Genomic DNA, 14,199 nt, shown 5'->3' with positions numbered 1-14,199 from the left:
TGTTAACATTGTTTTCCAAAACTTGTTCTGTTGGGTGGGTGGCCTTCCCCAAGAGGCTTGCTTTGCCGGATATTGGCATCGAACGAGCGATCGAGCGCTTTACGATTTGGTATGCGCGAATTTTCCAGTTTTAATTCAACTCTTGAAAATCCTACTAGAAAGCGATCGAGCGTTTTACGATTTGGTACGCGCGATTTTTCCAGTTTTAATTTGACTCTTGAAAATCCTACTATAAATTAAGATTTTCGCTTCTCCTCCCTCTTCATCATTTTTCTCTTTCTTCTTACTCCTTTCTCAGCTTAGTTTACAATTTTCTTCTTTTTCATTGTTCATTTTCTGCAAATATTTCAACCAAACCCCAATTTTCAGGTTACTCTTTAGTGCTAAATTTCTAACTTCGATTCCATCTTCTTGTTCTGAAATCCTTTTCCAACTTGAATTATGTTTTATTTTAATGTTCTGAAATCAAACCCCATTTTCAGGTTACCCTTTAGTGTTGGAGCTTGGAAGGAGGCGCCATGGCCAAAAGATCAGAGATGAAGACCAGTGAAAGAGGAATTAAGGTGCTTCCGTTTTTCTTTTCATGTTTTAATCAAATTAGATAATTTTCTCTTTAATTATTTCCTCAATTTTCTACTTTCTTTGATGAAAAATAGAAAAAGGAGAAGAAAGTGAAAAAGTGGAAAGCCTGGACAGCAGAACCGAGAGAGGAGGTGAGGCAACGGTTGAACTGGGTTCGACATGTTCACCAGGAAATTGTCCAAATTAGGGAAGTTCTTCATCCACTAGGCGTGGCTGTTAAGACTTTGGATGCGCAAGTCAATGACCTCATTTCGACTTGGCTTGCTCAAAACAATGGCAATTAATACATCTCTTTCTTGCTCTCTGGCGATGGGTACGTGTCATATATATAAATATTGATTAATTCCCTTTCTTTGTTTGATTATATATATTATTTGCCGTTTTTTCTCCAGGGATTAGATCAACTGCTATTCCGGAGGCGTGGAATTTCATTTACTGTGTTTTAAGCTTCTCCCATGGCCCCCTTTTTTTTTTTTTTTTAAGTTTCTTGTACTGTTTCATAGTAGTATGTAATGTTATGGATTTACTTATTGTGTGAGATAAATGGAATTATTGCAGTTTTAATTTGAATAATTTTGTTGGCCTTGGTTTTTTGTTTCATTCCCTTTCTGGTGATGAAATAGAACAAGATACCTAGCTTTTTATGCATGGAACACAGTAAGGGATTTGATGTAACTATGATAATGTCTTTTTAACTCATGAACCTGCTATGCATGGTTTTAGAAGAAGTCCCACTCCCTCTCATCCTGGCTCTAGTTCTCCTCCACGAATGATCCTCCCATGCATAATGCTCAACTTTGAAATTTGCATATTTTATGTTATTCTTTTAATTTCTTATCTTTCCAAAATTAAATAGTCTGCAAATCCCCAAAGGTAGACACACACAGAGAGAGATAGAGAGAGGTTTTAGGGTCCACAGCCTACCCAAATGATAAACTACAGTAGCATGCAATGCATGCCATAGGTCTTACTATGCTGTTTCCATCTTCCCCTCAGCAAATCAATAGATATATTAGCGAAGGGGATACAGGGTAATGGAATAAAATTATACATTGTGGACTACTGCTATAAAATTATTAAACTTTATATGAAACTTTACATACATGTAAAAGATTAATAAAATAAACTAAAACTGTTTATCAGCACATTGATTTTTTTCAAAAAGTTTATGGTTCTATGAAAAGTTGTATTATTTTCTATATTAAAATAAGATGAAGAACTTTAATAAAATAATATCCAAACAATTCTTTCCGTAATATAATTTAAAAGAAAACAGTAAGTTTGATTTCCAATGAACTCATCATAAACCTAGCATCGTGGACGATAATTACGACTTTCAAGAATGGAATTTTTTACTACAAACATAAGATGTTGGGAAAATATTCCATATTAACTTATCGGAACTATTCATTAAAAATAGAAATTTATGGATATAAATCAAAATGATGGTTGAGGAGGTTTGTTATTTATTTGTTTTCCTATTTTGGTGGTCATTTGTTTTAATGATTTGTGGGACCACTTTCACGTGGATGCCGCCTTTGCGTGCTCTTTCGGATCAACAAAGTAACAAGTTCATAACCTTCTTTTTCAACTAAAAAAACAAAGATTCTTACGTAGAGGGTGTCCAAAAAGAAACCTATCCTACCAAAACAGAAATTTCTTTCAACACCTCATCACTAGTTTGACGACAGTTGCTGGTATTTTCAAACACCCAGTCCAGTAAGGTGGGATTTTCTCCCTTAAATACTATTACGTATGGTTTAAGATATTTCTTTCTTTGTAAATTTCTTATATTAAGTATATTATTTGTATAAATTTTAAACTGTAAAATCACATTTGTTGTTGGAGGAATTACAATCAAATACAATTCTTTTTAACCGTTAAGACATATTACTATGCTCAAAACATGGTTACAACATAACTTATTTTATTAAAAAAATTTATACAAACATTATCTGATTTTGTATGACCTTATGAAAATTCTATGACTCAAAGCGGAAAAAGAATCAAATTGTAAAATTTTCAAACTATAAGGTTGACATCGCAACTTCGGCAGTTTTAGGTCACAACACAACTCACTAACTTGTCCTCACCACGACATTGAGAGCTTGGTGTCACGATGTTGAGAGCTTGACATCACGACGCCACTGTCTATTTTCAAAAGGTCCAAATGGTACCATTTTATAACACCTAAACAAACAAACCCAATATCCCAAATCAACCATTTCAATAAACATATCATTCTCATATGCTCATTTCTAACCTTTAGCATATATATACATTACACAAATCATCATTTCAACTTCAATACATTTGACAATTTCTACAATTTAAACCATTTCAACTACTTGTGTCATTTTCATTTATGTACAATTGATAAATTACAAACATTGACTCAAAACATAATACCAATTCAAAATTAAAAATGACCATTTCGACATAAAACCGACCGTAAACCCTATATACATGCCATATATCAAAATGTAAAGGGATTATAAAAACATTACTGAGCCAATGGCTATGGATTGGTTGTTGAGTTACTTCTCAGGACTTCGAGATCTACTTATACTTGTGCACGAGATAATCAAACCATACACGGAGCAATAAAGCTTAGTGGTACTTCTATTATTCAAGTCATGGTATTAAGAGATTGATTCTTGGGAAATAAAGTTTTAAGATCTAGAAATATCTAGTTGTTTAATGGAAGAAACCACACAGTACAGTTCCATTGATGGAGTAGGTTCTCATGGTGCTCTGATTCACTCGTTTTCTTGTCATGACACAGCGAAGCTTTAAGAAAGTACATTTGTCTAATAGCAGCATCATATTCTGCTCATTATTGATGGTTATGATCTAATTGACTTTGTTACCGGCACCGTGGTCACACATCCTCCAATCGTACTTAATAAAGAAGGGAAGTTGGTTTCAAATCCTACTTTTGTTACCCATCGACGACAAGAAAAATTGCTTGCCTCTTGGTTGTTGTCTACTATTAGTATCGATGTTTTACCTTATTTTACAAGTACTCCCACGGGCCATGCCATCTGGAGTAAGGCATGTCTCTTGTTTGCGGTAGTGTCGAGCACCAAAATCTTTCGTCTGAAACATTCTTTACATTCTTTGAAGAAAGGTCACCTCTCTGTGAAGGAGTATCCAGCCAAGATTAAGTCCACTTATGATCTTTTGAGTGCTTCTGGCTATGATGTTTCAGATGAAGACAAAGGAAGTATCATTCTTGTCAGTCTTTCGGTAGATTTTGATTCTATTTTAATGTTTGCCTCATATGTCTCTAAGACTTTTTCGTTAGACTACCACATCAGCATGCTTATTGATTATGAAAATCGACAAAAATAGTTTGCCATTGAGGTGTCGGTTCAGGCGAATCTAGTTCAACAACCCTCTGATTTGAGTGCGAATTCTTCAACCAAAAAGAATGCCTCTTCTGGTTTCCATCAATCTAGCTACTCGTCTCGTGGTAGTCATGGCTCTTATCGGAGTCGTGGTCATCCATAATGTTAGCTGTGTGGCCGGATAGGGCATGTTTTCCAGAGTTGTTATTACAGTTTTGATCAGTCATTTGGTGGGTTTTCGTCAGCCGATAAGGGTTTAAATTTTAGTTTCAACCCTAACATAAGTTCTTTTTTTATAATGGTTCATATCCTTCTGGTCTATATCCTCCCGTTCCATATACTTTTTGGTCTATAAACTTATACATCTGGGTCAATGGTTTCATCCAAGACTATGATCCAGGCCAATCATGTTTCATATCAAGCACATGGATCTTCTATTGGGTTTCCTGATCTAACTACAAGTCAAATGGGCTTGTGTAATTCAAATGCTTATGGTCCAACTTCTACTCACTTACGTAGTCTCCCTATTATATCCTATGCCAACCAGATTCTTCTTTAATAAGGTGCAGCACTAATGTTCCATTTTTGACCGACACTGTCTCCACCGAAGCCATAACTTGATATCCTGATTTTAGAGTGACAAATCATGTTTGTCATCATGCGCCTGTGTTGCATGGCACTAGCGAATATTTAGGTATGACACCCTTGCTTATGGGAGATGGTACATGTGTTAATATTGCTCATTTAGGACATAACACTATATCTACTTCAACCAAATGTTTGCATTTGACGAATGTGTTGCATGTTCATAATATTCGCAAGAATTTGATCTCGATTTTTCAATTTGCTCAAGATAAAATTTTTTTCGAGTTTCACCCTTTTCATTATCTTGTTAAGGATATTCAGACCAAGGAAGTCTTGCTTCACTACTACACACATGATGGATTGTATAGATTTTCTCTGGTGTTTTCTTCTACTACTTTAGATTTCGTTGGTGGTTCAGATTTGTGCTTGAACAGTACTGAATTTGAAGCTAGTTCTAATATTTCTACTAAGTGTAGTACATTTGAATTGTGGCGTAGGTGACTTGGGCACCCATATTCTCGTGTCCTAAGTTCTATCTTAAAGCTTTGTAATGTTCCTAATAGTGATAATAAAATGTAGCATGCATGTTTTGCGTGTCATCAAGGGAAATCTCATAAGCTCCTATTTTCAATTTCTACTACTATCTATCACAACCTGTTTGATCTTATTGTTTCCAATTTATGGGGACCAGCTTCTATTAATTTCGGGTCAAATTGGTATTATGTTATATTACAGTCGTTTTACTTGGTTCTATCTTCTTCAAAAGAAATCTCAAGCTATTGATTGTTTTATGAGTTTTTAGAAATTTGTTAAAGTGCAGTTCAATCGAGATATCAAACAATTTCAGAGTGACTAAGATGGTGAATTTCGGTCATTCACTTCTTATATTGCTTAGCATGACGTTGCACATCGGGTCACTTGTCCACACATGTCCGAACAAAATGGTATTGTTGAAAAGAAGCACCATCATGTGTTTGAAGTTGGCTTCACACTATTTGCTCAAGCTCACTTGCCAATGAAGTATTGGGGGTATGTCGAAACCATTTTTTTATATTTTTTTTAAAAAAAAGGGTCAATTTTAAGATAAAAAGGGAGTCGTCACCGATTTTTGTTGATGTGTGATCGGATCACCTTGAAAACAATTTTTTTGGTCTACGAATTTTGAGAAAATAAGTTCAGAAGTCGGTTACGCACAAGGAAGGGTTAGCACCCTCGTAACGCCCAAAATTGGTACCGAATTGGTTATTTAATGTCTTAGTGTTGAAGCTTGAAAAGATTTTTAAATACGATCCCATGAAATGAAAGCTTAAATAATTGAATTGGTTAAGTGGACGGACCCATTTCAAAGAAACAAATCGCCACACTCAGTGAGTTAGAGTGCAACAGTTCAATCTTCGAAGTTAGGTTCGTCCCTTTTTTAAAAAAATTTAAACAAGTTTTAAGAAGGATATTTGACTATTTAAGTCAATCGAGAAATCAGAATCCAGTAAGTTAGGGTTCAATTTCTCGAAATTCTTAAACATCAAACATTGCCTTTATTTTAAAATCGAGATAACAAAATGTCGTATCTAGTAAGTTAGGATCCCACATTTTGAAATCTAAAGACTTCTATTTTAAAATTGTATAAAATGGATACTTGATGATATAAATTCATCGAGAAGAATTGAAGCCCAGTAAGTTAGGGCACAATTCTCTCGAGAACTATTAAACACCGAGCTTTTTTTTAGGAATTTTGAAGTGAAACGATTATAATGTTTTAATGAAATGCAATTCTTACAAACAATATAATTGAATAGCAATATATAATGCAAAAGATAAATAGTAACCTAAATTTACATTAAAGAGCAACCAAACATACAATTCATCCATGTTGATAATTAAACACCGATAAATCAATAATCAAATTTCTTAAGGATGCCTTGATTTAAACAATAAAATAAAATGAAAATAATAATTAATATGAAGATTTAAAACAAATTTAAAATACAAGGATAAGCTAAATGTTAAAATAAGGTTAAAATGATGAGTTAAGATATGAATTAATTTATCTAAAAAACTTTTGTAGACAACATTAGATATGAGAAAATAATTTTAAAATTGATAACAATAATTATGATAATACTAGCCAATATTAAAAGATATTAAAAATAATGAATTATTAAAATTGATTTATTTAAAAAGAATTTGGAAGCAAAATTAAATACATAAACATTTTTGAAATCAAGAACCATGATCAACAAATTTGAAATCAAATCTCAAACAAAGTTAAAATGACAAGATAAAAATATAATAGACTTAAAATATTAGTATATAAAGAATCTAAAACACAAAATAACAACTAAAATAATGATTTATTTACACTTTAAAATATAATAATAAATTTTAACATTATCGAAATAAATATTATAAGAATATTAAGTACTATAGTATACAAAATAGAATTAAATATAATAAATAAAGAAAATAACGTTGAATTTTGAGAAAGAAAACTAAATTGATATTAAATTAAAATTTATTTCAAAAAACAAGAGACCAAATCAGTAATAATGCGCAAACATTAAGATCATTTCAATCAATTATCGAAAATGGCACCGTATGATCTTGGATCCAGACGTAAATAGAATAAAATGTAAGGTACAAATTACAAATAAATAAATAAAATCAAATCATAATCCCGTTAAACACCGAGGGACCTATTAGGAAAGTAGACCAAATGATGAAATGACGCGGATCCTACCCCGGATCGGGTCACCGCATGGATCTGATTGTCAAACGACGCCGTTTTGAAGCTGTTATGTTAGCAACAAACAGCGAAGTTTTAGTCCCGCTTTTAAAAAACTAAAACCCTAAGCATTTTCATTTAAGAAAAACCTAAAGAGAATAAGTGTTCTCTGCACCGTTCTGACGATTCATTGCCTCTGAAGACCTCCGATCTTCGCCTCAACTCCGATGGCTGTGGAGAGGGCAAAAATCTGGCCTTCAGGTACGTTTTCCCTCTCTTTCTCTTTCCTATTTCTCTTTTAAATGACGATTGATGAATGTACGAACTAGAAAAAGAAAAAAAAAGAAAAGAATTAAGTAACCAGCAAGATAGAAAGGAATAAAAACGTAGAAAATCACTTTTCTCTCTTTGATTCTTTTGTTGTATATTGAATGCGTAATCTCGTTACAGTACTCGAATGGCTTTCTTATAGCCCGATTTACAGAAAATAAAATGAAAAATAATTAAAAATTCACCCATATGCTGTGTTTTTCTATTTGCTGCTGTTTTCGTGAGTTTTTTGCAAGTATTCGGCCAACCTGGAGGTGCAGAGGTGGCCGTACGGAGATGTGCGTGGCAGCGTGTGCGTGGAGAAGGCCAGTTGATGGTTGCGGCGCTGGAAGGAGGCTCCTGTTGCTGCTAGGGTTTTCGGTGTTTGGGGAGAGTCTTGGGCTAAGTTGGGTTTTGGGCTAGGCTAGAGTTTGGGTTAAAGCTAATTGGGTTTAGGCTAATTGGGCCGTATTGATTTTGGGTTTGTAAAAGCTGGACATTGGACTTTTATTTATTTTATCATTTTTTATTATCGGGCCGGGCAATATTGGGCCATTACAGGGTATGCTTTCACTTGTGTTGTCCATTTGATCAACTGATTGCCCACTCCGGTACTTGAAGATCAGTCGCCTTACTTGGTTCTTCATGGCACTCATCATGATTATACTTATCTCAGAGTATTTGGGTGTTTTTGTTATCCACACTTACGACCATTCAATCATCACAAATTGAAGTTCTAGTCTCAGCCATGCATGTTTCTTGGATATAACCCACATTATAAGAGTTATCAATGTCTTGCTACTAATAGTCAGATGTTTATTTCGCGACATGTGGTGTTTGATGAGAACTGGTTTTTTTTTGTAACATCAATTAGTGATAGTTATGTGTCTCCTACCTCTGATCGTACCACCGCATATGTTCCAACAGTTTGCTCTCGCTCAATGAATCAACAGAGTCATGCTCTAGAATCTACTGACACGGTTGCCTCTGTTGCTCAGTCTCTTTTGGTTTCTCAAACTTCGGTCTCCTCCATTGCTCTTATTGGTCAGGATTCAGAGTATGGAAACAACCTCAACCTCAATGCGTCTTCGATTACACTAACTACCTTAAAGGAATCACTCACCTCCATGAATAATCGAAGGTGAATGTGCGGATCTTCTATGGGTATCCCACTAAATTGGCTCACTATCTGAAGCATCTAGAACATCACAGGCTTCAATTTGAACTGCGGTGCCTCGATCTTTGGTCTCCTAATTCTCGGATTAATCTCATTAAAGAGAGGTACAACATACTGTCTTATAGTTCAATCCCTATCATTAATAATAAGGATTGAATTACAAGCATAAGCGGCTCAATTCCCTTGAACTTCGTTTCGATTTTCAAGGTCCATTTTTGCGGCTTATCTCTGGGCTAGTCTTTCTCATCTCCTTTGTCTAAATGTCCACTTGATTTTAGGGTCTACAGAGAGTAAATCGATGATTCGATCAATGCTCATAAACAACTGAAAAGAAAATCACAAAAAAATTAAAGTAAAATATAAAATAAAAGAAAACCAAATTGCAAAGAATAATATCAGAAATAATGATTAAATTAACAGTCCTCGACAACAGCGCCAAAAACTTGATTCACGGTGGAATGTGCAAGTATACATAGTTGTTATCAAGTAATAAGTAAAAAGAGTATTGTCTCCACAAGGACTGTGTTGATAATCAATAATTGTAAAATTAATATTTAACAAGTTGGTTATAAAAATAAAATAATTAAGAGTGATAGATGTTAAAATTAAATTAATAACTAATATGTAAATGAGATAAAATAAAATGCAATGAATGTTTAGCAGCAATTCATAAGTTTTAACAACAATAACATGAATAAGCTAGAACAATTACAACTCTTAATTCAATTAATTCTTTATCATGTTTAACAATGTTCTGGAAAAATTCCATGACAACTAGATCATTTATGAACTTGGAATCTAAATCATAAGCTTTTTCGATATATTAGATTTGCCACTTAGACAAACGTGCATATTTCTATGTCATCGTTTAACTAAGGATTCCTTAGAATTTGTGTAAGGTAACAGGGACGGGTTAAGTTTGAAACAATTTAATTACATAAATCTAAAGTTATGCAAGGTAATAGTGTTCTTTTGGAATTATTACAAACTTTTAATTCATTATTGTTCAGATATGAATTAAGCATGCATCTTTCAATTATTATGTCCATTAACCAACATCTAGTTCGGATTAAGTGATTAATTCTAATGTAATCAAACATATCTTAATGCATGAACAACATGAATGATTTTAATTGGAAACATAAACAATTGAGGCACATAATAATATAAACATGAATTGAACGAATTAAATCAAGGCATTGCAATCATCCTAACTAAAACAAATTTAAATCATTATTATTAATGAAAAAGCAGTCAAATAATTTGCAATCATGTTTATAAATTAAGAACAATTAAAAGAGAAAGGAAGAAGAAACTTTGAGATGAATTTGGTGATTTCCTGAGAACTATCTGTGGTGGATTCCTTCGATTTTTGTTGTTGCTCTGATGCAAATTACTCCTCAAGGTGGCAGGAAAGAGGGGCTTTTCTCTCAAGAACTGCTTGCTAAGGGAACTCTCAAAGAGAGGATGGAAAAATAAAGAGAATTGAAGGCTTAAGCGTGGAAGAAAGAAGAGAAAGGTGAGTGAATGTTGAGTGATGAGGGATGAAGAGTGAGAAATGAATGTGTATTTATACATGAGGGAGAGCTTGAGAGTTGGCTAAAAATAGCATGATCATCCATTGGGTCCCTCTCATGCATGGTTGGCCACATTTTGTGGAAAAGGGGGTGATATTTTTCATGATATCAAGCTTGATTCTTGCTTAATTTGTGGCATGGGTTGAATGGCAACATTGGGGTTTGAATAGGGCTAATTTATAAGTTTCTTTTACACATGTAAGTACCCTCATATAATTATTTCAAAGCTGATTGGGTTACTTTATCAAGTCATTGTCGAATTTGGGCTTGTTTCCCCTTTAATGGACAGTTTTGAGCTCTAATGTGAAGGGGGATTTGTTCTTTTTAGCAACCTACTTCCAACTTGGGTTAAACTAAATTCTTTAAGTCCAATTCCTTAGCTTTGTCGTCCCATGCTGATGAATATCAACTCATGTGCATGTGCCACTCATACTAGCTTTGAACAAATTAGTGTGCCAAGCTGCAGCAATTGTAGCACAAGTTACGAAATTTCAAAATGCAGCAACATGGAGTAGAATTATGTGAATTTAGCACTGGATTACTCAAAAATTATAATCTTGCTTTAATTGTGCCAAGATTCTCAATATGTACTAAAAACACATAATTAGCTATCAAAATACTTGGGACTTGCATAAATTTTAAGTAAAAAGATGCTCTAAAAATCCATATAATTTAGAGTTATCAACCTTCAATTTTAATTTTCCCAATTTCAAGAAAATAGAATTAACATATGAATGCATAGAGCTAAGGTCAATTAAAGCATAAACGAGTGCAGGATATAAAAGAAATATATCTGCTACAACATTGGTAGTACCACCCACTTCTTTGGTTTGGACCACATAGGCTTGTATAGGAGCTCTAGCTTCATATTGCCATACTACAGAACCAATTTCCCTTCTCTAATTACTCCTCGCTACCAGTCCACCATGATTATTTCCCCGACCCCTAATTGCAGAAGTAGATCTCTGAGTAACAACAAGAGTGCCATTATCATTTTTCGAACATTTTTGGGCAAAATTATCTCAAATTATTTTTTAAATAGAGTTGTAACTAATAACTTTAAATTAAATTATAAATATTTTAAAATGTGAGTAAAGAAAAAAAAAGGACTGCTTGTCAAAATGTTGCGATAACCAAAATTTGGGTTGTTGGTTCAAGAGTCCTCATTCTTGTTTGAATTGGATACCTCTTTTTAGAAAAGAAAAAAAGAGAGAGGAGATATTATAACATGTTTGTCGTTTGAAGGTGTTTTGATCATATAACCTTGTTATTAGGCAGTTGATGACAAATTGATTTAGTGATAAAGAAATACATTTGAGAATTTCATAATTTATTTTTTTAAAAATGTAAAATAATTATTAGCAAATTATACAATTAGCTAATTTGGGGTTTTAATATTTAGAATATTAGACCATTGCCTTATCATCACTCTACCCTACACACCTCCTCAAAATCTAATTAATTTCACGTCCACTTGAATGCTTCCCCAACTATAAAAACAATATTTTTTTTCAATCTTACACTGGAAAGATTCTGCCTTTTCATGTTCATGCTATACACTTAATCACACAATATTTCTTGACCTACATCATTTCACATTTATAGGGTAGGTAACAGAAAGTATTTATTTATGAAAAAGTGGTCCTAACTCTTAATAGATTTTTCTTTATTCTAACAAATAACAATCTGGTGTCGCCCTTTATCTTTGATCGTCAAAATGTTGGACGTTGCCGTTTTTACAAGACCTCTTCGGACACTTTTGACTTCATTTTATTATGCTCAACAAATTACGTATCATTTAAAATGTTTTTATTTGTTATATAAATAGATTCTCTTAGATTTAAATAATTAAAAATATTAATTAAGTTTATAAGTGAAAATAATTTTGCAATTCAACGAATTAAACACCTGAAATATATAATGTTTTGTCAAAAGTCTTAACCTAGGTGATGTGGTGTTGATGTAGAAAAATGATGAAGTGTTGGATTATTTATTACTAATTGTTTTGAATTTTTTAGCATTTCAGCCTAAGTTTTAATAAAGATATTATAAAGTTATAGAATAATAAAATGTTATGTATACAAATTTCAAAATATATATTATAAAATATAAACAATTAATAAGAAATTATACAAGTATTATTAAAACAATAGCAATCTATTAAAATTTATTACAAAGTTATAACAAAAATCACAACTTTGTTTTCACACTACCGTGGGATGTATAATTCATCCTTAATAACTCGTAAGGGGCTTTTTCTACGGTGGAGCCTACCTAGTTGAGATCGCACGACTTTGTCCTCTAAGGGTCGGTTGTCGAACGATACGTTACCATTGGCAACTTCTAGGAAGGGAGGAGGGGAGGGGGGAGGAGAATTTCAAGTATATATATTTTCCAACCGATAAAAATAGAGGCTCAGCTCAAAAGAACTAAGCTCCTCACTCCTCTCACCGTATTCTTATACATTCTTCATCGTTTCGCATCGCAGCATTACATTCGGTAATCAAAATTTTCCTTTTTAACTTTTCAGTTTTTGCCCAATGTTTTAATATCTTCATTCAATCAAAACCCATTCTCAGTTTAAAGTTTAACCCTAAGTCTATCTAAATTTTCCAACTTTCTTGTTTAAAAAGAAGAAAAGTTCCTTCTTGAATATTTTTTAATATTATATATGTTTTATGCTGAATGCTTTCGGCTGGTAAATAATAATATTAGGAAGGAAAAGGGACCCATCACCATGGACAGAAGGGAGTTGAATATCAAGGGAAGAAGAATCAAGGTACACTAACCAAGTCAGGCCCTTACCTCTTCTTTTCTTCTTCTCTTTCATTCTTTCCATCTATTCCCACTTTCTTCTTTTGATTATATAATCAGTACAACTAGTTTTGTTGTAATGATGATCCGAACCTAAACAGAAAGCTGAGAAGAAAATGAAAGAGATGAAAGCCTCGACAGAAGAAATGAGAAATGAGATGACCCATCTGATAAACTTGGCTGAGAATTGTCATAATGCATTCCTCCAAATTAGGGAAGCAGTTAATCCACTAATCTTGTCTGCTCAGTCGTTGGATGCTCAAGTCGATGAACTGGTTTCTTCCTTCCTTGCTCAAAACCACGGCGATTGATCACTTCTCTTCCTGTTTGCGGTGGTATTAACTGGTTTCTGCCTTCCTTTATTTCCCTTTTTTTTTTGTCATTTACGTTTGACTATATATTATTATTTACTGTTTTCTGTTTTGCAGGGTGCTTGGAGGGGTTAGATCAGCTGGTATTGTGGAAGGATTTATCACGTGGCTTCTTTTTAGTGTTTCTTAGTAGAAATAAACAAGTGTGCTATGAATTTTATTCTAATGTTGTTTTTGTGTGTGATCACTGGACATACTATATGCTGGAATTGCAGTTTATGATTTTTGGTGGCTTGTTGTTTCCATGCACTTTTACTGTTATTGTGTGGATCTGATGATGAGAAATTATTATGAACAAACCAAGCAAACAACTTATCGCGCCGCTCATCCCTAACTCCCTCACCTTGACTCGCTCTCAGTAGCCGGCCGGCCGGTCTTAGCGCAATCCATCTATACAGGTTCCTTTTTCTTTTTTCCGCTGGTTTTTACATTGGGTTCGGTGAGTTTGTTGGATCGGCCTTGCCGGATCTTGGCTCCGGCCTTCCTTGGCCGTGGTTCATCGACTCTCTTTTTGATATTTAAAGATTGTCCTTATTAATGGCCGTGGTTCCTTGGCCTTCCTTATTAATGGCGGCTACTCTTCTGATCTGATGGTGGTGGTTTGCGAACAAGTAGGTTGTCTCTCAGGTAATTTTCGTTATGGTGCTTTTTCATGTTGTCTTAGAACCGTGTCTTGGCTTCTTTCTGTTGTTTGGCTTGATGGGATGTCGTC

At 33.8% G+C, this 14,199-nt stretch overlaps 2 long non-coding RNA genes across 2 annotated transcripts; both read left to right on the top strand.

Moving 5' to 3' along the window:
* On the top strand, positions 1-1,155 carry LOC105778707 (uncharacterized). Its single transcript, XR_001128855.2, has 4 exons — positions 1-184; positions 483-563; positions 657-895; positions 975-1,155. It is a non-coding gene; the product is annotated as an uncharacterized LOC105778707 (long non-coding RNA).
* Positions 1,156-12,654: 11,499 nt separating this feature from the next.
* On the top strand, positions 12,655-13,730 carry LOC105778706 (uncharacterized). Its single transcript, XR_001128854.2, has 4 exons — positions 12,655-12,801; positions 13,018-13,081; positions 13,218-13,451; positions 13,545-13,730. It is a non-coding gene; the product is annotated as an uncharacterized LOC105778706 (long non-coding RNA).
* Positions 13,731-14,199: the final 469 nt, after the last annotated feature.

Source organism: Gossypium raimondii, chromosome 10 (genome assembly GCF_025698545.1).
Source record: "Gossypium raimondii isolate GPD5lz chromosome 10, ASM2569854v1, whole genome shotgun sequence".
Classification (NCBI taxonomy): Eukaryota; Viridiplantae; Streptophyta; class Magnoliopsida; order Malvales; family Malvaceae; genus Gossypium; species Gossypium raimondii.
Note: the sequence above shows the minus strand (reverse complement) of the source record. Positions and strands in the feature narration are given on the sequence as shown.